Source organism: Polyergus mexicanus, unplaced genomic scaffold, assembly GCF_030449975.1.
Source record: "Polyergus mexicanus isolate NDT 795.1 unplaced genomic scaffold, iyPolMexi1.0 SCAF_14, whole genome shotgun sequence".
Lineage (NCBI taxonomy): Eukaryota > Metazoa > Arthropoda > Insecta > Hymenoptera > Formicidae > Polyergus > Polyergus mexicanus.
Window position 1 is genome coordinate 5,041,528 of NW_027223334.1, and position 27,152 is coordinate 5,068,679.

The following is a 27,152-nucleotide window of genomic DNA, read 5'->3' on the forward strand; positions in this document are numbered from 1 at the left end:
TTGCGAGAGAGCCTTAGCATGTTCGAGGTTTAGAAGCGCTCAAACGGCGGTAGTGTTAAGGCAAGGGTTTGTCATGTTCATATTCCTTTATGTTTCGCGCATATTAATGCTCGTGATGTATCGAGTCTCGCTTGGGCACTTCCGTGTGTCGCGATCAAAGGTATAATCAATCGATCCTAGTCGCTCAGTCTCAGAGGGAATTTTATACGAACAAGTCACTTGTTACTTCAAGCGCGAGTATTGTAATCACTACACGAGGCGAGTCAGCCATCTTAAGAAAATAAAATTTATCTTCTTTGTTAAGAGGATGCCGGAGCGACGGCCGAACTCCGACGAGTTAGCGCCCTCATCTAAGCGTAACTAAAATTATCGATAATACCGACCGAAATTATCGATAATATCAATAATTTTAGTTCCGCTGTTACCAATATTAATATTTCTGCATGTTTTATGCATATTTGAAAGAGAATTGTGTTCAATATGTTGAAATCGGACATCGTGTATTTCTACTGCTCTATTGCCTCGCACGCATATCTAAGCGTATCTAAGCGTATAGATAACAGTATAACATATACACGTGTCTGCCTTTATTGCATATTTGAACACAATTGCACACATTACTTATATGGACTTATATATATATATATATATATATATATATATGTACGTGTGTGTGTGTGCCTTTCCATATATCTTTCCAAGAGGAATAATATTTGGCCATGTGTATGTGTGTGTGTGCATGTATTGTTATATATATATGTGTGCCTTTTATGTATATATATATATACATACATCATAGATACATACATACATACATACAATAGCACAATACATATATATGTATTATAATATATAATAACGGTTATATTGCTAATCTTACATAACTATTAAATCGCATCCGGTTCAAAATATTGTAAAGCAACCAGCACACGTAAATCGCCTCTGGAATATTTTTTACAATAACCAGCACACGTAAATCGTCTCTGGAATATTTTTTACAATAACCAGCACACGTAAATCACCTCTGGGATATTTTTTACAATAACCAGCACACGTAAATCGCCTCTGGGATATTTTTTACAATACCCAGCACACGTAAATCGCCTCTGGGATATTTTTTACAATAACCAGCACACGTAAATCGCCTCTGGGATATTTTTTACAATACCCAGCACACGTAAATCGCCTCTGGGATATATTTTTAACCAGAACGCTCATGCAAACCGCATCTGGTATGAAATATTTACAACCAGTTCACGAAAAGATCGCTTCTGGGATCAAATATTTCGGCAATATTTAGCGCGCACATGCAAACCGCATCTGGTATGAAATATTTACAACCAGTTCACGAAAAGATCGCTTCTGGGATCAAATATTTCGGCAATATTTAGAGCGCACATGCAAACCGCATCTGGTATGAAATATTTACAACCAGTTCACGAAAAGATCGCTTCTGGGATCAAATATTTCGGCAATATTTAGAGCGCACATGCAAACCGCATCTGGTATGAAATATTTTCAACCAGTTCACGAAAAGATCGCATATAGATAATATATAACATACATAGTATGCTCGGATCAGAAAGAGACGGACAGAGAAGAATGGGCAAAGAGAAAGAGGATATAGTGTAAGTGAGCAAGTGTCCATACAAGTGCCAAAAGTAAGAAAAAAAAGGAAATAGTTGGATCTTTCTCCGTAGCAATACTTTATGCTCACTAATATTTAGCGACTGATGTGAATTATTAATCGATATATCGTTGTACAGCCATTCTCTCGCTTACTCATTCCTATTCTCTCTCTCTCTCTCTCTCTCTCTCTCTCTCTCTCTCTCTCCTCTCTCTCTCTCTCTCTCTTTCTTTTTTTGCCCATGTCTGTCTATTTCTTTATAACAAAAATACTATATGAGTACTAAATACTATATGCATCATATATATATAATGTGTATGTTCATGTATTGTAGTAATTCTAAATTCTATTTAAAGATTAATTTTATGTTACAATTTTTTTATACAAAGGTCTTTATGTTGTTTTCTATTTAGGAATTGCTTTAAAGATATAATCAAAAAATAAAAAAAAAACTTGAAATATTACATTTTTATATAATATTACATTATCATACTTATATTTTTGTGTAAACTGCACGGAAAAAAAATTCAATTATATCTAGCGACATATTAGTATATACTATACATTAAAACAATTCCTTCTAGAATTATGGTATATAAATATACTAACCTTTTGACCCTTATTCTTTTTAAAGAAAGTCTGCGGGCAAAGCGAGGCAAGCGTTTTTCATTACATTTTCGCCCTATTATATGAACACACTATGACTACACAAACACAACACTCGTTTTTTAAATTCGATGCGTTATAACGCGTTATAACGGTTGAGCACATTTTTGCGGTTATCTCTCGTTACGCGTATGTACACAACACGCGCGACTGAGACTGAGACTGAGTACTGCCGCGCACTGATATTATCGGATGTGCCTGGCTGTGTGCGTGTGAATAGTACAGTCGCCTTATTCCCCGATACGTACACACATACTTAGATACATGCATGCTACAAATATCGCGTAATAATATAAACAAATGCGCATCTTTATAAACGAATATTCTGTAACCGAATAAAAAATTATTTTCATATTGATTAAAATTAATTCGATACATAAAAACATTATTTATTAATATTTTACGACATGTCATTTTAATCACAATAATGTAATTAATGCATTTAAATTATTTTCGGATATATAAAATGCGAAATACAGACATTTGATTTTCTATAGTAACATGACATATATATACAGGGTGTCCGGCGTCAACCGCATCACCGGTCATGTGCAGGTAGAGCAGGTGAAACCGAGAAGAAAAGTCCTGTACCAATTTTTTATATAATACTTAATAAAAGAGTTATTATTGAGTAAAGTCTGGCCAATCAGCGCCAATCTTTAGCCGGGCGCATGTCGGTGAACCGCGCGCTTGATAGTGTACGCCGCTGCACACTTCACAGCGCGCGGCTCACTGACGTGCGCCCGGCTAAAGGTCGGCGCTGATTGGCCAGACTTTACTCAATAATAACTCTTTTATTAAGTGTTATAGAAAAAAAAGGTAAAGGACTTTTCTTCTCGATTTCATCTGCTCTACCTGCACACGACCGGTGATGCGATTGACGCCGGACACCCTGTATATATATATATAAATTTTATAATAATTTATATATATTAATCTAACGTGAAAGATTGTAGATAAAGGGAGCCTCACAAGCGAGACTTCGGAACTCTTCGATATTTGTCGTCTGGCTTGCTCCTTCATTCTTTCTCGCTATTGCTTTTGTCGACTCTTCAGCATCGCGCGGGGATCTTTCCTTATATAAACATCTTATAAAATAAAAACTGAAACTTTCATATTGTATTTTATTAGTATAAAAATAATTATAATGGATTAATGAGATTTTTGCGATTAAAATAACACCAAATATGACATAAATCGGATAATTTTAAATGAAATAAGTAATAATTTTAATAACATAATTGATTAAAAATAATCCGATATTATGTCATGTTTCGTGTCATTTTAATCGCAAGAATCTCATTAATCCATTATAATTATTTTTATACAGATGAAATGGAAAATACAAGTTTCACCTTTTATATAGAAGATGTTTATATTTTGTAGATAAGGAAAGATCCCCGACGCTGAAGAGTCGACAAAAGCGAGAGCGAGAAAGAATGAAGGAGTAAGTGAGATGACAAACATGAAAGAGTTCCGAAGCCTCGCTCGCGTGACTCCTTTTATCTGTAATCTTTCACGTATATATGTCATCTTACTATAGAAAATAAAACTTTCGTATTTCGCATTTTATATATCTGAAAATAATTGTAATGGATTAATTACATTTTTGCGATTAAAATGACACCAAATACGATATAAATCCGATTATTTTAAATGAAATAAGTAATCATAATTTTAATAACATAACTGATTAAAAATTATCTGATTTATGTCATGTTTAGTATTATTTTAATCGCAAGAATCTCATTAATCTATTAAAATTATTTTGATATCGATAAAATACGAAAAACAGAAATTTTACGAACGATATGTAACCCGAGATATTATAGATAAAGAGAGCCTCGCGAACGAGACTTCGGAACTGTTTGATGTTTGTCATCTCGCTTGCTCCTCGTTCTTTATTGTATTCTTTCATCCCCATTATTATATTCTTTTATTTCTTCGACTTTTATTCTTTCTATATTCTCGTCTTCCTACATAATAATACATTAATTTATTCGTCTTTATTTTATACAACATAAATGAGATATTGTGTATGTCATAAATAGAAAAAGTATTTAATTATGTGCATTTTTGTATGTACATGTGTTGTATTTAACTATAATTAAATAGAAAAAGAAAATAACTTGTGTATCTCATTTATGATGTATCAAATAAACATAAATAAATAAATTTATTTATTTTCATGTAGGGACACGAGAATAGAAAGAATAAAAATTAAGCAAATAAAAGAATATAATAATGGCAATAAAAGAATACAATATACAATAATGAACGAGCAGAATGAAAGAGAGAGAGAGAGAGAGAGAGAGAGAGAGAGAGAGAGAGAGAGGCGCGAGTGAACGCGTAAGTGAATATGCGAGGAGCATGAAGCTAAGCGATACGTAGTACATAGCGAGCGAGCGATTAGAAAAAGACAGAGCGTATGATCGAGAGAAAAAAGATACTGCAATAATGTTAGTGCGTATATATATATTACTCTCCACGCATGAAAGAGACAAAGGTAGTACGATTATGTCTGTCCTTGTCATGTAAGATTGCAGCTCCGTCTATCGCGACATCACGCAACTAATCTACTGCTCTGTTTTACTCTTGAGTCTCTATCTCGCACACACACATATACACGAAAGTGTAGCATCGTAAAATCTTTTTTATAAAGCTTCTAAATTCACTTCTCTAAGTTCACTTATACTCTTTGATGAAATGCCGAGTGCGGAGTTCACTGATTAGGCACGTACAGATTACAAATTTGTTATATTAAGTAAATGTTGACGGCAGAAGCCGATAACAAAACTGTAATTTTCACATTTTTTTCAACTTTTCATATGAAATGTTAAACTCCGCACTCCGTTATTATGTGTACCTTAATTGTGGAAAAGGATTTGTTGATATCTATAATCAACAAAAAGATTTTGCAATCCTACTAATATTCGCATTCTGTCGGTAATCCGGCATCCTCTTAAGAGGATGCCGGATTACCGACAGAACGCGAATATTAGTTATTTTGCAAAATCTTTTTGTTGATTATAGATATCAACAAATCCTTTTCCATAATTAAAGTATACATAATAACGGAGTGCGGAGTTCACGATTTCATATGAAAAGTGAAAAAAATGAGAAAAAAGCAGTGGTATCAACGCAGAGTACTCGTCAACATTTACTTAATATACCAAATTTGTAATCTACACGTGCTAATCAGTAAACTCCGCACTCGGCATTTCATCAAAGAGTATAAGTGAACTAGAGAAGTGAGTTTAGAAGCTTTATAAAAAAGATTTTGCAAAATGAAATTTTCGTGCATATGTGCGTGTGCGAAATCGAGGCTGAAGAGTAAAACAGAGCAGTAGATTAGTTGTGTGATGTCGCGATAGACGGAGCTGCAATCTTATATGACAAGGACAAACATAATCGTACTATCTTTGTTTCTTTCATGCATATGAGAGTAATATACATGTACACACTAACATTATTGCAGTATCTTTTCTATCTCGATCATACGCTCTGTCTCTTTCTAATCGCTCGCTCGCTATCTATTACGTATCGCGTATCGCTTACAATTAGCTTCATGCTTTTCGCATATTCATTTACGCGTTCACTCGCCCTTCTCTCTCTCTCTCTCTCTCTCTCTCTCTCTCTCTCTCTCTCTCTCTCTCTCTCTCTCTCTCTCTCTCTCTCTCTCTCTCTTTCAGCTCGTTCATTATTATATTTTTTTATTCATTTATTCCCATTATTATATTCTTTTATTTGCTCAACTTTTATTCTTTCTATTCTCATCTCCCTATATGATAAATTTATTTATTTAGTTTTATTTTATAAAGCATAAATGAGATACACAACAATAAGTTATTTTTTTTTCTATTTAACTATAATTAAATACAACACATGTACATACAAAAATACACATAATTAACTACTTTTTCTATTTACAATACACAATATCTCATTTATATTCTATAAAATAAAGATGAATAAATTAATGATTAAACTAATAATTATTATTATATTGGAAGACGAGAATAAAAAGAATAAAAGTCGAATAAATAAGAGAATATAATAATGGAAAAGAAAGAATACAATAAAAAGAACGAGCAAGAGATATATATATATATATATATATATATATATATATATATAGTATATATTATTATATAATCTCTCTCTTGCTCGTTCTTTTTATTGTATTCTTTCTTTTCCATTATTATATTCTCTTATGTGTATATGTGTATGTATATATATATATATATATATATATATATATATATATATAAAGATTATATGTGTATATATATATATATATATATATATATATATATATATATATATATATATACACATATAATCTTTATGACAATTTATTATTATTCATAGTTATATTTAGTAATTTATGAATGAGAAAAGAAAATTTGATATATTTTATCTTCTTATGTTACCAAACATTTGCATATTTATATAAGCTTGCCTATATTTATAGAAAATAAACTTTTTTTAAAGCAAAAATTTTGAAATTTAATTTTTGTCGTAAAATATTTATGAATAATGGTTTTATATATCGAATTAATTTTAATCAATATGAAAATAATTTTTTTATTCGGTTAGAGAGTATTCATTTATAAAGATGCGCATTTGTTTTTATTATTCCGCGATATTTGTAGCATGCATGTATGTAAGCATGTATGTATGTATATATCGGGGAATAAGTCGACTATACCATACACACACACATGCAGGCAGGCACACGCGATCATATCAGTGCGCGGCAGATACTCAATCGCGCATGTTCTGTACATACGCGTAACAAGAGATTACCGCAAAAGTACGCTCAACTGTTATAACGCGTTATAACGCATTGAATTTAAAAAACGAGTGTTATGTTTTTGTAGCGTGATTTTAACAGTGTGTCCCCCCACATACTGGGACGAAAATATAACTTTCGAGAGACGCTTGCCCGCAGACATTTCTTAAAAAGAATAAGGGTCAAAAAGTTAGTATATTTATATACCATAATTTTAGAAGGAGTTGTTTTAATGTATACTATATACTAATATGTTTTAGATATTATTTAATTTGATTTCCATGCAGTCTATACAAAAATATAAATATGATAATGTAATATTATGTAAAAATGTAATATCCCAAATTTTTTTTTTAATTATATCTTTAAAGCAATTCCTAAATAGAAAACAACATAACGATTTTTATATAAAAAATTGTAATATAAAATTGATCTTCAAATGGAATTTAGAATGATTGTATACACATAAACATATATGATGCATATATGATGCACATAGTATTTAATACTCATATAGTATTTTTATTATAAATAAATGGACAAAAAAGATATGGGCAAAAAAAGGAAAAAGGAAGAGAGAGAGAGAGAGAGAGAGAGAGAGAGAGAGAGAGAGAGAGAGAGAGAGAGAGAATAGGAATGAGTAAGCAAGGGAATGGCTGTAAAACGATGTATCGATAGATAATTCACATCAGTCACTAGACATTAGTGAGCATAAAGTATTGCTACAGAAAAAGATATAACTATTTCCTTTTTTTTCTTACTTGTAGCACTTGTACAGATACTTGCTCAGTTACACTCATATCTTTTTTCTCTCTTTGTCCATTCTTCTCTGTCCATCTCTTTTTTATCTGAGCATACTATAAGTGTGTTATATATTATCTACACATGTGTGTATATGTTTGTGTATATGTAATAGTAACTTCAAACTTATTATAATATAATTAATCTTTTGCTTATTTGTATATTTCACTGAAAATTGATTATATATATTTTGCAATTGTAGTTGTGTCACAGTAATTAATTAGCCAGAGGCGATCAATTCGTGAGCTGGTTGTCGAAAGAAATATTTCTCACCAAAAACATTTTACATGTATGTTTTGGTTGAAGAATGTATCCCAGAAGCGATCAATTCGTAAACTGGTTGTCGAAAGAAATATTTCTCTCCAAAAACGGTTTGTATGTGCGCTCTGCTTATTAAAAAAATAACATTTTATTCTAGAGGCGATTTTTAATCGTGAACTAGTTGTTTTAAGAAATATTTCACACTAGATGCGATTTGAATGTGTGCTCTGATTATTAAAAAAATAACATTTTGTCCCAGAGGCGATTTTTATTCGTATGCTGGTTGGTTTAAAAAATATTTTATTCCAGAAGCGGTTTGCATGTGCGCTCTGGTTATTAAAAAAATATTTTATCCCAGAGGCGATTTTTATTCGTGTTGTTGTGCCTCCGGAGAGGCACGGTAGTTGGGATCGTTTGCCGGAAGGAATTTGGGAATTCGGGCTCCGCCTGAGAACTTCACTTGTTGTTGTTTGTTTAAAATGACACCTTTTCAGTTAAATAAATATATTAATATCTATTTTATTTGTGACTTGATTACAATGTTCCCGCACTTTCGCTCGCGTCACGTATCACGATAACGGATATCTTAACGTGCGCGTGTCTAGAGTCGAATTTCGGTCTCGAGACTCGCCTCTCGCTTCTTCGTATATATTTCTGCCGACTGCGTGGCTATTCAATATTTTAATAATTATTGATACTCGTTTTGACACTCGCGGTTGTTAGAGATATTGCTCGCGTAAAGGAATAAAGATTGCCCGTTTGGTAGTTATTGCGACTACCCGCGTAATATTAATTAATGATCAAGACTGCCCGCGTAATATTTATGGTAAAGACTGCCCGCCGTTCGTTAGCGGTGGGCCTTTTTATTAACTCCCTTTGGCTTCCCGGGAGGGGGTCGTTTAGCGACAAGGCTGTGTGTCATGTCGCTTGATTTTGGCAATCTCCGGATGCAAGCTAAGAAGTTCTAAGTAGGACTTCTTTGCTTGCACTTTCGCAATTTCTTTATTCCTTTTTATTTCGCTTTTAAGTAGGACTTCTACGTTGCATTTTCGCAATGTCCTTCTTCCGCTTGCCCTGATTTCCGCGTTTTCGCAATGAAATGATTGCACGGTCGCTCGGGCTTAGCGCGTGGCTCGCGTTGTCAGCGCTTTGTTCGGTCAACGCTCGTAACGTGATCTGTATTCGCGTTACACGTTGAGCAATCATATAAGATAATATGTATTTAGAATAATATATTTAATAATTCGTGTATAGCCTGTTCGGGCTATAACAGTGTGCTGGTCGATTTCAAAAATATTTTATGCCAGAAGCGGTTTGCATGTGCGCTCTGGTTATTAAAAAAATATTTTATCCCAGAGGCGATTTTTATTCGTGTGCTGGTTGGATTAAAAAATATTTTATTCCAGAAGCGGTTTGCATGTGCGCTCTGGTTATTAAAAATATATTTTATCCCAGAGGCGATTTTTATTCGTGTGCTGGTTGGTTTAAAAGATATTTCATATCATATGCGGTTTGTGCATGAATATTCTTGTTATTAAAAAAACAGTTATTCCAGAAGAAATGTAAAGAAACTTCCGTTTTTGAAAGACTAAGTGTGCAATATCTGGTATTCCTTCATATGATTGCAACCAATCATATATGGTAATAAAAGCTTACAAATTATTGGAAGGAATTATTATTGTAATTCAGGACGATATATTTTTTCTTTTTATAAGCATTAAGAGTTAAGTACTTTTATGATGTACCATTTGTAATAAAATCCGCAATATAATGGTGCTATTTTATATATTATATATAATATTTATTTGGGAGGGGGGGACATAACAACGTAATTCTATAAAAATAAAGCGCATTTAAATTTTCTCGAGAAAACCTATAATATTTCTATAAATGCAAGACTGATTTTATCAAATAAATATTATTTCAAATTACAAACTGAACTGTTTCTATGTACTTGGCTAGTTAACTTGATTTCATATTTAGTTTTGATTTTTGACTTTTTAAAGGTTTTTATTTTTTAGAGTTATTTTTTAAAGGAAAATCATTTTTTATTTTTTTATTTTTTATGAAAATTATTTTTCAAAGAAAAATTTTTTTTAAAGTTATTTTTTAGGGATAAATATTAAACTTTTTTTACATACAAGTTGGGATTTTTTTATATATTATTATTTATTTAATATTTTATGAGAAATATTACTGTGTGCAACGTTCAGAAACGTCACAAAAAATAGTATTCAGCCGCTAGTTCATTTGTTTATCGCTATGCGACGCGCGATCTCGTATTTAAGATTTGGTCATGAGAATTATATAAAACTTGTAAAAAGTAACTGGCAAATTAAAAATGTAATTATATTCTATCAGTTCAATTTCTGATGCAATCTCAACTTAGGGAATTAAGATATTGGATTGTTTACAAAATATTACACAGTTCAAAGCCAAACCTAATATCCATGTAGATTAAGAGACTTTTTATCAAAGAACGTAAACTACTTTCAGTATTACATTTTCAGTACCGGCAGTAAATAATAGGACGCAATTTTCAAAATTTGCTCCCTGAAACGTATGAAAAATATCCCTAACATATCTCATAGAAATCTTTAGAATGTTCCACAGGACTTTCTTGAATTCCACAGAGGCTAATATTCGGCTATCATTTACTCTTCCTCAGGACATCCAGAGGAGATCCGAGGATTAAAATGAGATATCCTCAGGATATCCTACATGTATGTCCTGGATGCCTTTTGGAATCCTTGTACTGTCTAGGAAATGTCGGATACGTTGCAATAGTTTCAATTTCCAAAATGTGCATATTTATTTTGTTGCAAATACCGAATGATAAATTCGGATAAATTTAGATAGACTTTTCATTGAGAAACTATTATTGAATCGGATATCATGTGCATCTCCTACTTTTTCATGATAGATATACATAGATTACTAATTAGGAAAGAATAATAAAGAACACAAAATATCAAACTATGGTTAGTAATAATAATTTTATGTGAATTCTCACACTAAAATTCGATAAGTATCTGAAATATTACAAAATGTTATTAAATACTAAAAAGTCTATACATTATAATATTCATAATATATCTTGTTTATTTGCATTCAAATTCAGGCTTAACCTAATATAATCTTATCATTTTCTATTCATTATTTTAAGCAGATATTGCGTGTCGCGTTAAGTAAAATATTTTAACTATCGTAGAAATAATAATATTTTGAAAGATAATTTTTTAATATAAAATGAAGACAGATAAAAATATCTGTATATATGTATGTACGTATGCATGCGTACATGTATGCATGTGTGCATGTATCCTCACAACACATCTTTTGTCTTTGTTTAACTTTCGGTGAACAACAAGGATGAAATGATATCGTGAGCGTTGCGGGCGTGAAGTGGAATCCTCGAGTAGCCCATCCTAAATTATTACGCCTAAGCAGCCCCCTCTTCTGCTCCCAATTAATAACACGATCTTCCACCGTCACTACGTAGTGGCTCTAGTGGACAAATTCAACAGATGTACTATATATATATATATATCTGTTTATATATGTTTATTTATTGTTTTATAAGTATATTTCTTGATTATATTTGAATATTATCTAAATTATAACACTTATTTGCAGGATAAAGCAAAATCAATCCTTTCGAGAAGATCGGAAGAGAGAAGATTGAAATTTCGTATATATATTATATACGAAATTTCAATCTACTTACTCGATAGCATCAAATATATTTTCTACAACAGATTCAAATATAACCTTAACCTTATTATATCTTGACATCGCGATGGTACCGTGTCATTTGATACATATCATATACGTATGCACGCACATATACGTATGCATACACATTGTCTCTCAAGGCATATTTGCACATTCAAACGAATAATCTGTCGTAACCCGACCAATTTCTTAATATATTAAAGGATAAAACAATAAAGTGAAACAGAAAAGAGTAAGAAAGAGCTGAGTAAAGCAAAGCATTAAAATTAGAAAAGAGAGCAAGGAAAGATAATTAAGAAAAAGTAAAGTAATAAAAGAATATTAATAAAATAAAAGTAAGATACGTGACTAAAGAGAAGGAAGTCACGGTCAAGTTCTCGGAAGCTGAATAAGCAGCTGACGAGACAGACTGACAAGCGGAGCACGAGACATGCTCCGGTCAGGGACACCACACTCCTCCCTAATCAACGACCTAATTAATTAAAATATATAATAAGCGCGAGATGCACCGATGCTCGCTACGCGCTCGCTCAGTAATAGTATCGAAGTACCGTACGTATCGCGCCCGACTATTATAATCGCGAATAAGTGAAAGTGTATTAAATCTTGCAAAATATACTAAATTATACCTAACATCCGGGAGTGTCTTATTTCGAGCGTGGATCCTAATCCTTTAGGCGTACAAATCCCGAAAAACCTCTTTCTTAGCGGCTAGAAACACAACAAATCGTACATGAGCGCTGCGAACGCGCCTTGAGGGAAAAAATCGCTTTGCGTATGTGCGTGCGAGCGTACGTGGGTCTAAAAGTTGGAAAGTGAAAAAAAATAAATGTCGCAATTCTGGTATTTTGCTTGATACAATTATGATACCTCAGGATTGACTGCACCAATCTTATTCAAACTGGTCGCAATCGAAAGCTTGCATTTTTTTAATATTTTTTTTTTTTTAGTATTATGTTTCCTTTTAACTGTTTAAAATTTGGTTTTAATGTGTTGATACTTTTTTGTAAAGTCTATTTTTTAGATATTTTAACTTATTGACACCGTTTTTGTTTTATATTGTGTTTTATTTGTTTATTTTATTGCGACAACCTTTATCTTTATAAGTTTTTATGTATTGGTTATTGTTTACTGCTTTGCGATATTCGTTTATCTTTGACATCAAATAGGTTTATTATTTACCGAAATAGGTCTATTATTTTACCGAATCAAATAGGTCTATTATTTACCGAACAATTAGCTTATTGTTCCGTCGATAGTCTGAGAGTTCGGTCCAGTATAAATTTCATAGTGATTGCTCTGCACCGACCTGTACGTTCCGTAAGCATTACAACTTTTCGACATAGATTTTGTCGTCTTTCACCCACCATATACTGCTCCGCTTTTTTACAGATTATATTAAAGTACACCATGTTTGCGTTAATTTCCATTCGAAAATTTGAGGATTACACCTTCTCGACAACATGGTTGCCTTGGAGAATGGTCTGTGAACGTGAGAAATCTGCGCAATCTGCTATCAGTTTCTCCGTAATTATGCGTTTAGCCGTTTAAGATTATTTATTTACTTTTGTATTAACTTTTAATTTTAATTCATTGTTCTAAAAATGGCCCCAAAAAAGGGTCGAAACGTCCGTTATTTTAATCTATTTTATTTTTAATGTAATTTTTATAATTATAATATATATCTCTGCGCCCTTAATACCGCGCTTGGCTCGATATTGCCATTTTTATTGACATTCTTGATTTTAATCATAAGAGCCTTTTTTATTCTTAGTTTTAAATAGTCTTCAGCTTCTTTTCAGTCAAGTTGTTGTAATCCAGCAAAATGTGTTCTTAAATTGAAAAATTTACTCAATTATAATTATACTCATTATTTACATTGCAGATTGACCCACTGTCGCAACATCTTTTCGCTCTGGAGTCTAAAAGATGGCGACCTTTAAGAATAAAGCTATCGCCCGTTTTTACATCCGGTAAACTAAAGAAGGTGTTCTCTTTAATATCGGAATGCGCTAAATATCTTGAACAATACATAGAAAAACTAGTGAATAAAAACAGGCCTATAGAATGTCGCGAATTGACAGCTAAGTATACGACCGATGTAACCAGTACTTGCGTCTTCAGCATTGAGATGAACGTTCTATCGGATGAAAACATCGAATTTCACAGAATGGGAAGAATGTTCTTTACGCTAATCAAAAATACTTTGCGAATGAGATTGAGACAATACCATGGCTTTATGAAGTGGCTCTATGAAATGCTCAATTATATTGTAACACAAACGGAGATTAACAGATTTTTCATATAGGTCGTAGAAATCATGAATTATAGAGAAACGAATAATGTCGTTAAGCACTTTATTTTATTGATATGCTGCGCGAATTGAGAAAAAAATCCAGATAAAGTAAGCGATATTAATGAGTAACGACTGTTTATTTTTATGAATATTTTATGTAATGCGAAAACTTTACAAACAGAAAAGTTTATGAGTTTCTGCGTATACAAAATATTAATTTACTGTATATTAATTATTAAATAGCTAAATTATTCATAATTTTTAATATTTAAGGCTCCTGAGTAGTCGCCGCGGCCATATTGGAATGACGTCAGAAGCGAGAAATGACATGCTGAGAATTCGTGCCATTTTTAAATAAAAAGATATTTTAAAGAAACAAGACTACAGATCGCTTTAGTATACTTGTCAAATTGTCCGAAAACTAAGCTTTTTCTTTGACAATTAATAAATAACTGTAAAATGAATGTCAAAGTAAGCCTAGTCATACGGGAAAACATGCCCATACAGCATCGCAAGATTGCAACAACATTGCAACATTTTTCTGCAAGATTGCAACATTGCAGAAACATTGCGAAATGTTGCTGCAACGTTGTTATGATATTACAGCAACAGTAAAATGTCCGCCTACAGAAATATTGCAATATAATATTGCAGCAACATAGCAATATAATATACCCAGTAAGCAATTTGATAACAAATTGTTGCCAAATTGGCATCAAATTCGCTCAAAACTTGGTAACAAATCCAGTGCCATCTGTGTCCGCATTAAGCTTGTGTTTTGGTGACAAAGCTTGTTGACATAACCTGACAGCAAATTGACGGCAAAAACCGAGCAAAGCTTGACATGATTTGACGTCAAATTGATGGCAAAAATCGAGCAAGATCTGCGCAAGACAATCTGATAGCAGATTGTCAGCAAAAACCGAACAAATTCTGCAGCTTTTGGCCATTCATATAAAAATATATATTTAAATAGATTTAAAGCCTTAACCCTAAGTAATAAAATGATGATAAGTTTTGGTCATAAAATGACCATTAGATAATTAGACATTATATAAAATCATATATTAATATGTTAAAACATATAGGTAAATTCAAATAACTTAATTTATAAAATTAAAGATCTTTTTGGACAGAAATTGTTTGAATAAGTGAAAATCGAACAAATATCTGTCCGATTTGCAAAAAATCAATTCAATATCTGAATTTCCTGTATAAGAATTGTGTCAAAAATTGAACTGATAGAAATATATATATTATAATATTATTAGCATTTTGTAGGCTTTATATACACTCATGACAAGAATTTGAATACGGGTATAGATAATGAATAACGCGCCGCATAGCGATAAGCGACTGAACTATTTTATAATACTTTGTAATAAGCTGCAGGTTTTGTTCGGTTTTTGCTGCCAATTTGCCATCAGATTGCGCACTCTAGATCCTGCTCAGTTTTTGCCGACAATCTGATGTCAGTCATGTCAGCAAGCTTTGCTCGGTTTCTGCCGCCAATTTGCTGTGTAGTTATGTTAGCAAGCTTTGCTTGATTCTTGCCGGCAATCTGCCAGCTTAATCGGTAATAACAACTCTTGTACCAAATTTGTGGCCTTTTTGCTGACAATAATTTGTAGCAAGCACTTGGCAATATCTGTTAGAACAGACCTGGCTGACTGGGTATATGCAATAATGCTTTATATATATTTATCGACATAATATTCTTAACATGTAAAAAAAATAATAAGAAATTAGGAATATAAGAGTCAGCATCTAGTGTGTATATATTGTAGATTTTCTGTATTATAATAATAACGAAATTATAAAATGTAAATTTTTGGTTACACATTCGACTTCCTTCAGTGACAGAGAGTATCTAAGTCAAATAAGAAAAAACTCAATTTGCAATTGTGTAAATTCACAATTTCTTTGTATCCGAAATATTCAGATATCCGGATGCAAAAAGATCGTGGTGGATTTACGCATACAATGAGTTTTTTCACATCTCTCTCGTCTTTATATTATAATCTCAAAATTTATTTATTAAAATCTGAAGTATCTTTTGCATATTAGAAAATTATTATCAAATTTTTGATTTTATATAAGAATGGGAACTATTAAAAGAATTCTTAGTCCAATGTCTGAATCCCCCGTGTTGCGGTCATATCATACAACTTAAACTAATAAAAATAATTATTATATCTTTAATCTTATTAGCCGCTCTTTGTAAATTTTATATAATCACCGTGACTAAATATTAAATGCGGAATAGATAGCGCAACATGCGCCGCATAGCGGTAAACAAATAAACTAGCGATTATTGAATACTTTTTTTGGAATATTTTCGAATGTTGCTGTAACATTGCTGAAGTTATATTGTAAAATAATGTCTTTGCAATATTTCTGCAACATTAAACTGCAATATACAATATTGCAATGTTGCAGCAATGTTGTTGCAAGCTTTAGTGTTGTATGGGTGTAGTTTGACAGCTGTCGAAAGAAGTGGAAAATGTTCTTTTTACATAATATTTAACTTGCTAAGCTTAGTTTTCGGACAATTTTATAAGTTTCACAAATACGTTATACACCACAGCATTAGCATAATTACGAAATGGTACGCAAGAATAATTTGGGCTGTCAAAACGTCAGTTTTCATGCCTCATAGTTCATCGATTTGCAACGTGAGGCGCTGCATAAAAATTCTAACGTATAGGTAACATGCTGGTAACTTGTAGCTAACATCAGAGAGAAACCTGAGAGAAGCAATGCCGGCGATTTTCGTGGGACGCTTTTTTTAGGTCGTAGAGCAGCGCAGTGCATCCACTTTTAGGAATTGAAAACACTTACCCACATCCACTTTTCGGTACTGTCGATCAAATCTCCATATGGTTTATGTCCGTGTTACATCCACTTTTCGATACTGTCGGTCATTTGGTTCATATCCGTGCTATATCCACTTTTCGATCTTTTCGATAGTGGTAGTACACTGATTGCTTGACAAAGAGAGATGTTGGCGCGGTCTTTGTCTCTCTTTCATCGCGTATGTGTGTAGTATCCGTGAAAGTACAACACCGATACGTTGAGCACACGGATACGATCGTTGAGAGATAAATCTAGATAAGGAGCGACATTCGCATTATACGTACAATTAAGTATTGTATGTTGATTAATAATAATAATAGAATAATAGATAACAGAGTGAACAAATATACAAGATGTGCCTGTTAGACTTGGTAACTTATTGTTTCGTTACTATAATATCGATGATACTTTGTGTATCATATCAACGAGATAGAGAAATAGCACGATTGTCAATCCTTGTTTGACATTATTTTGTTAATGCAATTTACAAAAAAAAAACAAATACCAAAGTTATTTATTTATTAATTATAATATAATAGTGAACAATAAATAGCATTATTATATTGATATTAATATATATTTTTGTACAATAATATAAAACCAGATATAACAATATAAATTATTTTATAGAAATATAAAACATGATTAGTAATAGAAAAAGTAAAGGTAAACCTGCATAAAAGGAGACCACCTTCGTATGACTTAGACCTTAAAATACGTTGTCAAGGTCATCGTCCTGAATCACCTTGACCTTGAAATAAGTTGCGGTCACGATCCGTTTAAAAGTTATTAACAAAATAAGTATTATAGATATAATTTACATTTTTGACACCGTATAGAATCGCAAGTATATATGAACAACCATAATAATACCGCGCGCGCGCGCGCGCACACACACACACACACACACACACACACACACACACACACGGGGGAGTGCAAGTAAAGCGCAGTGTAAATTGCATTAACAAAATAATGTCAAACAAGGATTGACAATCGTGTTATTTCTCTATCTCGTTGATATGGTACACGAAGTATCATCGATATTATAGTAACGAAACAATAAGTTATCAAGTCTAACAGGCACATCTTGTATATTTGTTCACTCTGTTACCTATTATTCTATTATTATTATTAATCAACATACAATACTTAATTGTACGTATAATTTGAACTATAATTTAAACATATATATACACATATGTTTATATACAAGTATAAAATTCTCAAAAAGTAGGTGCCCGTTAGTCTTGTTGCATTACTGCTTTCTGCTACGAGAGACCAGAAAACATTTTCAGGTTGTATCTCGACCGTAAAGCGATACGTTAGAGGAACAAGGACGGCACGCGATTGTCGCCCCTTATCTAGATTTATCTCTCAACGATCGTATCCGTGTGCTCAACGTATCGGTGTTGTACTTTCACGGATACTACACACATACGCGATGAAAGAGAGACAAAGACCGCGCCAACATCTCTCTTTGTCAAGCAATCAGTGTACTACCACTATCGAAAAGATCGAAAAGTGGATATAGCACGGATATGAACCAAATGACCGACAGTATCGAAAAGTGGATGTAACACGGACATAAACCATATGGAGATTTGATCGACAGTACCGAAAAGTGGATGTGGGTAAGTGTTTCCAATTCCTAAAAGTGGATGCACTGCGACCTAAAAAAAGCGTCCCACGAAAATCGCCGGCATTACCTCTCTCACTCAGGCTTCTCTCTACTAACACATAACATATATACAGTATATATCTTTTATATATCTATTATATAGTGTAGTACTCTATTAGAAAAATACTTGAGCAAAGGAAGGGCACAATGCTCAGTCATTTCCAAAAAAATTTGATTTAAATAATATGGCTTTTCTTATATACAGCTCCGTTAGATCAATTAGCGAGAATTCGGCGTAGCTCGGGCATTAAAGCGGGTGACTATCACGCATCAGACCCGGGTTCAATTCTTGTCCCTGGCACTTTTTTACTCATTCTTTTTTATACAATCTAGCAACGAATATTTATTCATGTAAAATAAAGTTAATTTAATTAAATTTTGTTTAATTTGCACTTTCGGAAGGCAATTTTCTTTTAATTTATTCACGAAACTGGCATAATTTTTGTTAAACTTACAATCTTATTATTTTATACATTCTATCCGATATAAAATGAAGTAAATAAAACGCCACTATTTGAACATATAATTATAATTTAATACAAAATTACAAGTAATTACGACGAGTATCATCCGAATAGTTGTAACCGATCACTAGAGAGTATTGATGTTAGTGATAACAAGGATGAATAAGTTTTAACACATTGTTTGTAATTTTGTATTAAATTATAACTATGTTCAAATAGTGGCGTTTTATTTGCTTCATTTTATATCGAGTAGAATGCATAAAATAATAAGGTTGTAAGTTTAACAAAAATTATGCCCAGTTTCGTCAATAAATTAAAAGAAAATTGCCTTCCAAAAGTGCAAATTAAAAAAAATTTAGTTAAATTAATTTTATTTTACATGAATAAATATTCGTTGCTAGATTGTATGAAAAAAAAATGAGAGAAAAAGTGGCAGAGACAAGAATTGAACCCGGGTTGGATGCGTGATAGCCACGCGCTTAATGCCCGAGCTACACCACCTTTTCGCTGATTGATATAACGGAGCCAGATATATGGAAAACCATATTGTTTAAATCATTTTCTTGGAAATGGCTGAGCATTGCGCTCTATCTTTTTGCTCAAGTATTCTTCTAATAGAATACTACACTATAAAAGCTTTTTTCAATTTGGTGATCCCAAAGACGCGTCCTCCCCTGCTAGTCGCAGGAACGTGCGCATCATAAATATAATAGCACAATACTCTATAGTAGTAAAGGTTCTCATTAAAATTTTCTATGCAATATTTTATTTTGTATTAATAACAAAAATAATTATTATTCTATTATTAATTAGGTATATGTACGTTCTATAACAATTTAAAATATTTATGGTTATCGAAGTATTGTGCTATCACATTTGTGATACGCACGTTCTTGAGACTTAAGTGATGCTCCTTAGTTAAGATTTACGGGATATTGATTCGGGGTACGGCGATTGATGCGGTGATCGTTGCTAAGGAGCGAGGAGTAAGAGGGGAGCAGCGAGCAGTAAGCGTGAGCTAAAAAATGCAGCCGAAAGTTACATATAAATCCCAGTTCACTTATATGATAAGTTGTTGGACAGGGTTCTTATTCCTACTGCAGCATCTTTATTCCTATGTCGCCACCGTCAACTCGGAGTTTCACGGCGACTACTCAGGAGCCTTAACAAGAAATATAATTTATTCATAAAAAGAAAATTTCTCATTTCAGAAATGATTGAAAGCTTGATAGCTTCTCAAGCATTCGTATTTTTCCTTGCCGGTTTTGAAATTTCATCGATAACCATGAGTAACACTCTTTACGAGTTGGTATTAAATCAGGAAATACAAAACAAACTACGTGAGGAAATTGATGAAGAACACACTAAGCACGATAGCAATTTAACATATGAGAATGTAAAAAAGATGAATTACTTGGACAAAATTTTCAAAGATACATTATTCGAAGAAAAAAATTTATTAAAAGAAAGATGTATTGATTTTTTTAACCTCATTATAATATCAATAGTTTTATTGCTAATAGATTAATTTTTAATAAATATACGTGCATTTCTATAACTTATATTTCACAAATAGCTCTTCAAGTAATTCTTCCTTATATTGTTCTTAATATATGCAGATACTACGAAAATATCTGCCAACGACATTTTTTACGAGACAATTTATGGCAAGTTATACTTTCGATGGTATCACATTAAATATATCAAAAGATCAAAAAATGTGGATTGCAGTTTTCGCAATTGATCGAGATCCGGATATTTATCCAAAGCCAAATGTTTTCGATCCAGAAAGATTTACTGACGAAGCAGTGCAAGCCAGGCACGCGATGCATTATTTACCTTTTGGTGATGGACCAAGGAATTGCATTGGTAAAGTGAAATATGTAGATTTGTATTCATTTCCTTAAAGTATCATTCATTTTGCTTTTACACGAAAAATTGTTTTAGTCAAGAAACTTTCTTTGTAATAATTTTTTTTTAAATTTTATTTTTAGATACCTGCTTCGCTGTTTATTAGATAAAGATTGGTCTTATAAAGATACTACGAAATTATAAAGTCGAAACTTGCGATAAAACACAAATACCATATCTAATTGATCCTAAAACGTTTCTATTAGCATCAAAGGATGGAATTTGAGAATAACTAAAATTAATCAAGCTTAGTTTAAGCTTTGGCATTCCTTTCAAGAAACAAAGGTGAAAAAGATGAAAAAATACATCTATAAATTAGAATAATAATAGTCATTATTGTATCAATTCCATCAATATTTATTTTACAAATATCGTTGTATTGTAACATTTTATGACGATATGAATTAGTTAATAATTCATTTTAATTATTTTTAATTTACGTTGTTGCGTAATATGCATATAACATATAATCTGTTTAATTTTAAGTTTTAATTAATAAAGACGATTACATCTTAAGTGAGGAAATCGGCGAATAAGAGCGAAAGCGCGGTTATTGACGCGCAAATTTTTTGTTGTTTAATTTCATTAATAAGTATGCATTAATTATGTACATTTTGGACCGTTTTTTGTGATTCATAGATAACAATATATAAAAATTAAATTCGAAAATTAAATTTAAAAACAATAAGCAATAAGTGACATTAAAGAACGTTAGAAGTTATCGACTAACTCGCACAGACTCGGGAACTCGGGTTTGATGAGTCGATTGACAATTCGCGGCATCTTGCGGGCGGCCTATGTGTAAGTGTTTGTGGGGTGATTGCTAAAATCTCTATACTGTTAAATAATGCTAATTTAGAATAAATGACTTATAAATATAATTAAATTATAATATTATGTATATAATATACAAGGAGAAATAAGATAAAACCGGGTATTGGTTTGGATTTGCCTTCCTATAAAAAATCTGAGAGTAAAAAAATTTTGCCAACCGTTACTAGTCTTTAGTGAATCTTAAACTATGAAAAAATAAGGCTAATCGCTGAAAAAAAATTTTTGTTTACCAAGAATAATAAGATTTTTTGTGGAGAAAGTACCCGGTTTTGTCCTACCGGTAGGATCAAACCAGGTACCCATTTGAAAATATGCAAAACACTGTGTAATTACAAAATCTAGATTTATTTTAATCAAAATACAATATAAAGATATATTCTATTGACAAAAATCAAAAAATAAAGATATCCTCTTCGACATTGTTGCAGGACTTCCTTATTTAACTTTTTAACTTTAGGGATCTCAGAAAGCTTTTTTTTAGTGGATTCTTTTTCTAAATGTTAGTTTTTGTTTCCAACTGCTTTTGTAGGGAGACAAAGTCAGGATAATAGTGCTTTTTCTTTTTATTACATGACCCATGTTTCCGGTTTTGCCCCAACACAAGGAAAGTAATAAATATGGCGGTAGTATATTCTGGTATACAAAGTACTGATCAAAACTAATATGATATACTCTCTAATATGTACAGAATGCAATGCTGCATTTACTGAAACAAATGCTCTATATAGAAAAGTGCACGACGACTCGATTCTTGCCTCGATATCGATCTTTTTGGGGCTAAAACCTTTGAACTTATACTAAAAAAGAAATATCGTGTACACAGGGGCAGGGTTTGTTTCAAAATAATGATGGCGCCAATCTGCAACTAACACAAGTTAGCCATAGATAGCAGCATTTATTACGAAAAAAACAGGGATACCTGATTTGATCTGCCTACCCGGTTTTACCCAACTTTTCCCTATATCTTATATCTTTATTATCGAGCTATAAATTAGTTATTTACTATTAAACGGAACTTTGCGAACTTAAAAATTTTCATTTTTATGAAACTTTGCACATATGTAGAGGGGATAAATATATAAATTTAGAAATTGTCAGTTATCGCTCAAAAGTAATTTTGAAGAGTGGAATCACCTTTTATGTGTCTAATGGCTTTTTGCTTTTTTTGATATATTTCAAAAACTGTTGAAGATATTAAAAAATGTTTTATACAAAAGTTTTATGGAAACAACTGTATTTAACTACATTAATAAAAATTTGAAAAAATAATTTAAAAAAAAATTTTAAACATCTTTAACAAAAATAATTTTTTCAAAATTTTATTAATGTGATTAAATAGAGTCGCTTTTATCATAAAACTTTTGTATAAAACCTTTTTTGATATCTCGAATAGTTTTTGAGATAGATCGAGAAAAGCAAAAAGCCGCTCTATAAATGAGAGGTACTTTCATCCCTTAAAATCGTTTTTGGACAGCAACTGAAAATTTCTAAATTTATCTATTGACCCTCTTTACATGTCTGTAAAGTTTCATTAAAATCAGGATTTTCGAGTCCGTGAGGTTCCCTTGTTAGTAAAAGACGAATTTTTCTTAGCTTACTATTTATGTACAAGTTGCTGAATGATACGGTTACCTGCCTGGAATTGCTCGAACGAATTCGACATCTCCATCCAGAACTTTAAGATATAATTCATTGTTTCATCTAGAGCAGCATCGTACTTTGTATGGCATGTTTAAACCGCTGAATCGTTTGTGCATACTTGCCAATGAATTTTCCGTATTGATTTTTTTCCACTTATAACTCAACTAATTTAGAAGCACCTTGTTTTGTTATCTCTATTAATTTGTGTTGTTGCTTTTCTCTTTTTCTCTGTTTTCTTTTTGTTTTTTGTTTTCTTTTTTCTATTTTAGCACCATTTTTGTATTTACATATGTATACCAAAGGGATCTTTTCTCGTATTTAATATATAATAAATAAATAATAAATATACAGTGTGTGTTGGACTACCCGGACTATCTGTTTTTCTCGAAAAATACGAACACAAATATGTTTGGAACAAAAGGTGTATGATTTCGAGGGATCCATAAGATGATACCATTGATTTGACCTTGAAGAGTTATTAAAAGGTCACATTTAATTTTTTTAATGAGATACTATATTTTTTTTGCATATTCTTGTAGCCCATCTTGAGAGCTTTCCAAAACACTATGATAAAGTATTTTTTCATTAAGTACTTTTTGAGTTATTTTATATTTTAATCTGACAAATTTTGATGTAAAAATTAAAATATCTCGTAAAATATTTAGTTTTTGATGGTCTTACGGTAATACTTTTATGTACAGAATAGTGAGACAAATCAATTAGTATAAAGAAGAAAACAAATAATTGTTTAAAAAAATACATTGTGAATAATTACATACTTTTTCTTAAAAGCAATTATTTTTTTATACTAATTGATCTGTCTCATTATTCTGTACATAAAAGTATTACGGTAAGATTATCAAAAACTAAATATTTTACGAGATATTTTAATTTTTATATCAAAATATGTCAGATTAAAATATAAAATAACTCAAAAAGTGCTTAATGAAAAAATACCTTTTTTTAGTTTTTTGAAAACCTCTCAAGATGGGCTACAAGAATATGCAATAAAAAATATAATATTCCATTTAAAAAATTAAATGTGACCTTTATGTGATCTTCAAATAACTTTTCAAGGTCAGACCAATAATATTATCTTATGGCCCCTTCCAAACTATACAACTTTTATTCCAAACATTTTTTTGTTCGATACGTATTTTCCGAGAAAAACAGATAGTCCGGGATTTGTTGAACACACTGTATATGTGTGAGAGAATATTATTGATTCGCGCGATCTAAGTATATAAGATACGTAAGATATTTAAAGAATAAAAGATTGCGCAAAAGGTTGTAAAATATAAAACTGCGATGTTTTTTATCAATATACCATTGTATTTTTTGTTTTTCGTATTTTCATACAGCATTTTTCTCGTTTACAGTATTTTATCTTAAAAGCCACCGCTCGATTGCGAGTACATTGCTCGGCATCAGTGAATTCCTTAATAACAGCCACGCGGAAACTCCTTTCCTGGTTCTTTCGAGCGAAAACGAGGGAGATATGAAGTACGGCTCTTTTATCTTCTAATACGTTCATCTACCGCGTCCGTCTATTGCAGGTCGGGATTAATCTGCACATTTGTTTTCATACATACGCTTTTTATAATCCATTATCACGATTACTTCTATAATACGTAAATTGCTATTTTATAATGTTTGGAGATCAGAATTGAATAATATAGTATTGATATCTTTGAAATCATACGTGACAAATGATTTGATTGTACCGATATGTGTACTTTCGATACACTTTCTACGTACTTTCTGCTATCTGTATTCACGCTCTGATTAATTTCTTTAACATGTACAAGAATCAATTGATAAACAGAATATATTTTTCATAATGTACCTGTAGTACCGAGAGTATTTACATTAAAAACATAAATCCAATTATGACAAAATATAAATATTTTATATATAATATAATGTTATAATTATATTTCTACAAATAATATATACTATGTATACACTCACTCTCCTCCATATATTTTATTAAATATGTATATAAATTAAGAATACAAATTTAATATCATATCACAAATTTAATTATATTATATAATTCCAGAGAATATTGTGCGAAAATTAAATTTTCACTGCTACCGGCAAATAAACTGAGTTTCTAGCGCATCTGTGAGCATCCCTTAACGCGATTAAATTTAAGTCATTTATATCTCTTATTAAGTCACGCAATTGAGCACGCCAGGTACTTTTACATGCCGGATGCTGTGCCTTATCGATTGCTCCATACTAACCGATAGCTCAGAATGCCGATGATTATGAATATAACCGTCGTGCAATTACGACAAATTTGCTCAACCATTATAATGTAAACGCGTAGAAAGACGAGAAGAGAAGAATAGACTTCTTTAAATCATTGTATCTTTCTACAAATTTTTGCGACAAAATTCATGTTTTTCAACAGGAAGTCATTCCCAGATTTTGTTTATGACTTTTCTCTACCAAATACAATCTATTTTTGTCTCTTCTCGTTATCTCTGTGAATATAATTTCTTGTGTTCTTCTAATACAAGCTACAAGCATGGCTGATATAATGAGCGACCGTAATTTTTTCTCGACGATCCGTGCAAGACACATTGATTATGTAATCAACACTGGACACACTATGTATAATTTCATTCCGAGGAGTACCGTTGATCCTGTTGGTTGTCTCCACTGCCTAAGATTCTTTATTTTCTTGCGCTGTGTGTGTGCGTGAGCGTGTGTGTGTGAGCGCACGCATTTGCATGTTTATGTGAAACATGAACATGTACGAGCGCTATAATGCAATGTAAAATGCGAAACTACAATAGATTCAACTTAAATTGCGGCCACTTTTTTTATGATAAGTTTTCCATGGATATTTTTTCGCATTTACGTATTGCTAAAGGAAATATTGTTAAGGAAAATTAGGAGAAAAGAATGTCCTGTTATATTTACTGTTATAAAAAAAAAATTTGATCATATTATACAGTATATCCAGTAAATTGTACGATAATAATTAATGAAAAAATGGCCTTATCTAACTTTTATATAAGTTTATCTTAACAATATACAATACAAACTTATGTAAAAGAAATTAAAAGTTAACATTAGTAATTATAGGAGTGTTTATATATGTACGACCCAACTGGCAATTTATTGTTCGATTGTTATCACAACGTTTCGACCATATGGTTTTGGTCCTTATCAAGTGAACTAAAATTACAATATTACATTGCATTATCTTTTGTTGAAGGTTTGAGTGACAGTATCGGTCGGTTTTTTAAAGATATGGGTTTTAATGTTGTCTACAATGTACCTAAAAAATTAAACTCATTGATTAAACGTGGTAAGGATGTGCTGCCTATTAGTAATAGAACGGAAGTTGTTTATAAAATAAATTGCAAGAACTGTAGTGCTTCATATATTGGTCAAACGAAAAGACATTTAGTTACCCGTGTCAAGGAACATTTTAATAACATAAAAATACACGCTAATAATCTTTCTGTAATTAGTAAACACAAATTAGAATTTGATCATGACTTCGATTGGTCAACGCCTGATATCCTACATACTGAAAAACATGTAAGAAAGAGAGAAATAGTTGA

At 31.7% G+C, this 27,152-nt stretch overlaps 1 pseudogene; it reads left to right on the forward strand.

The window, feature by feature from the left end:
- The window catches only part of LOC138939133 (cytochrome P450 6k1-like), a 119,177-nt pseudogene extending 97,858 nt beyond the window's left edge, over positions 1-21,319 (forward strand).
- Positions 21,320-27,152: the final 5,833 nt, after the last annotated feature.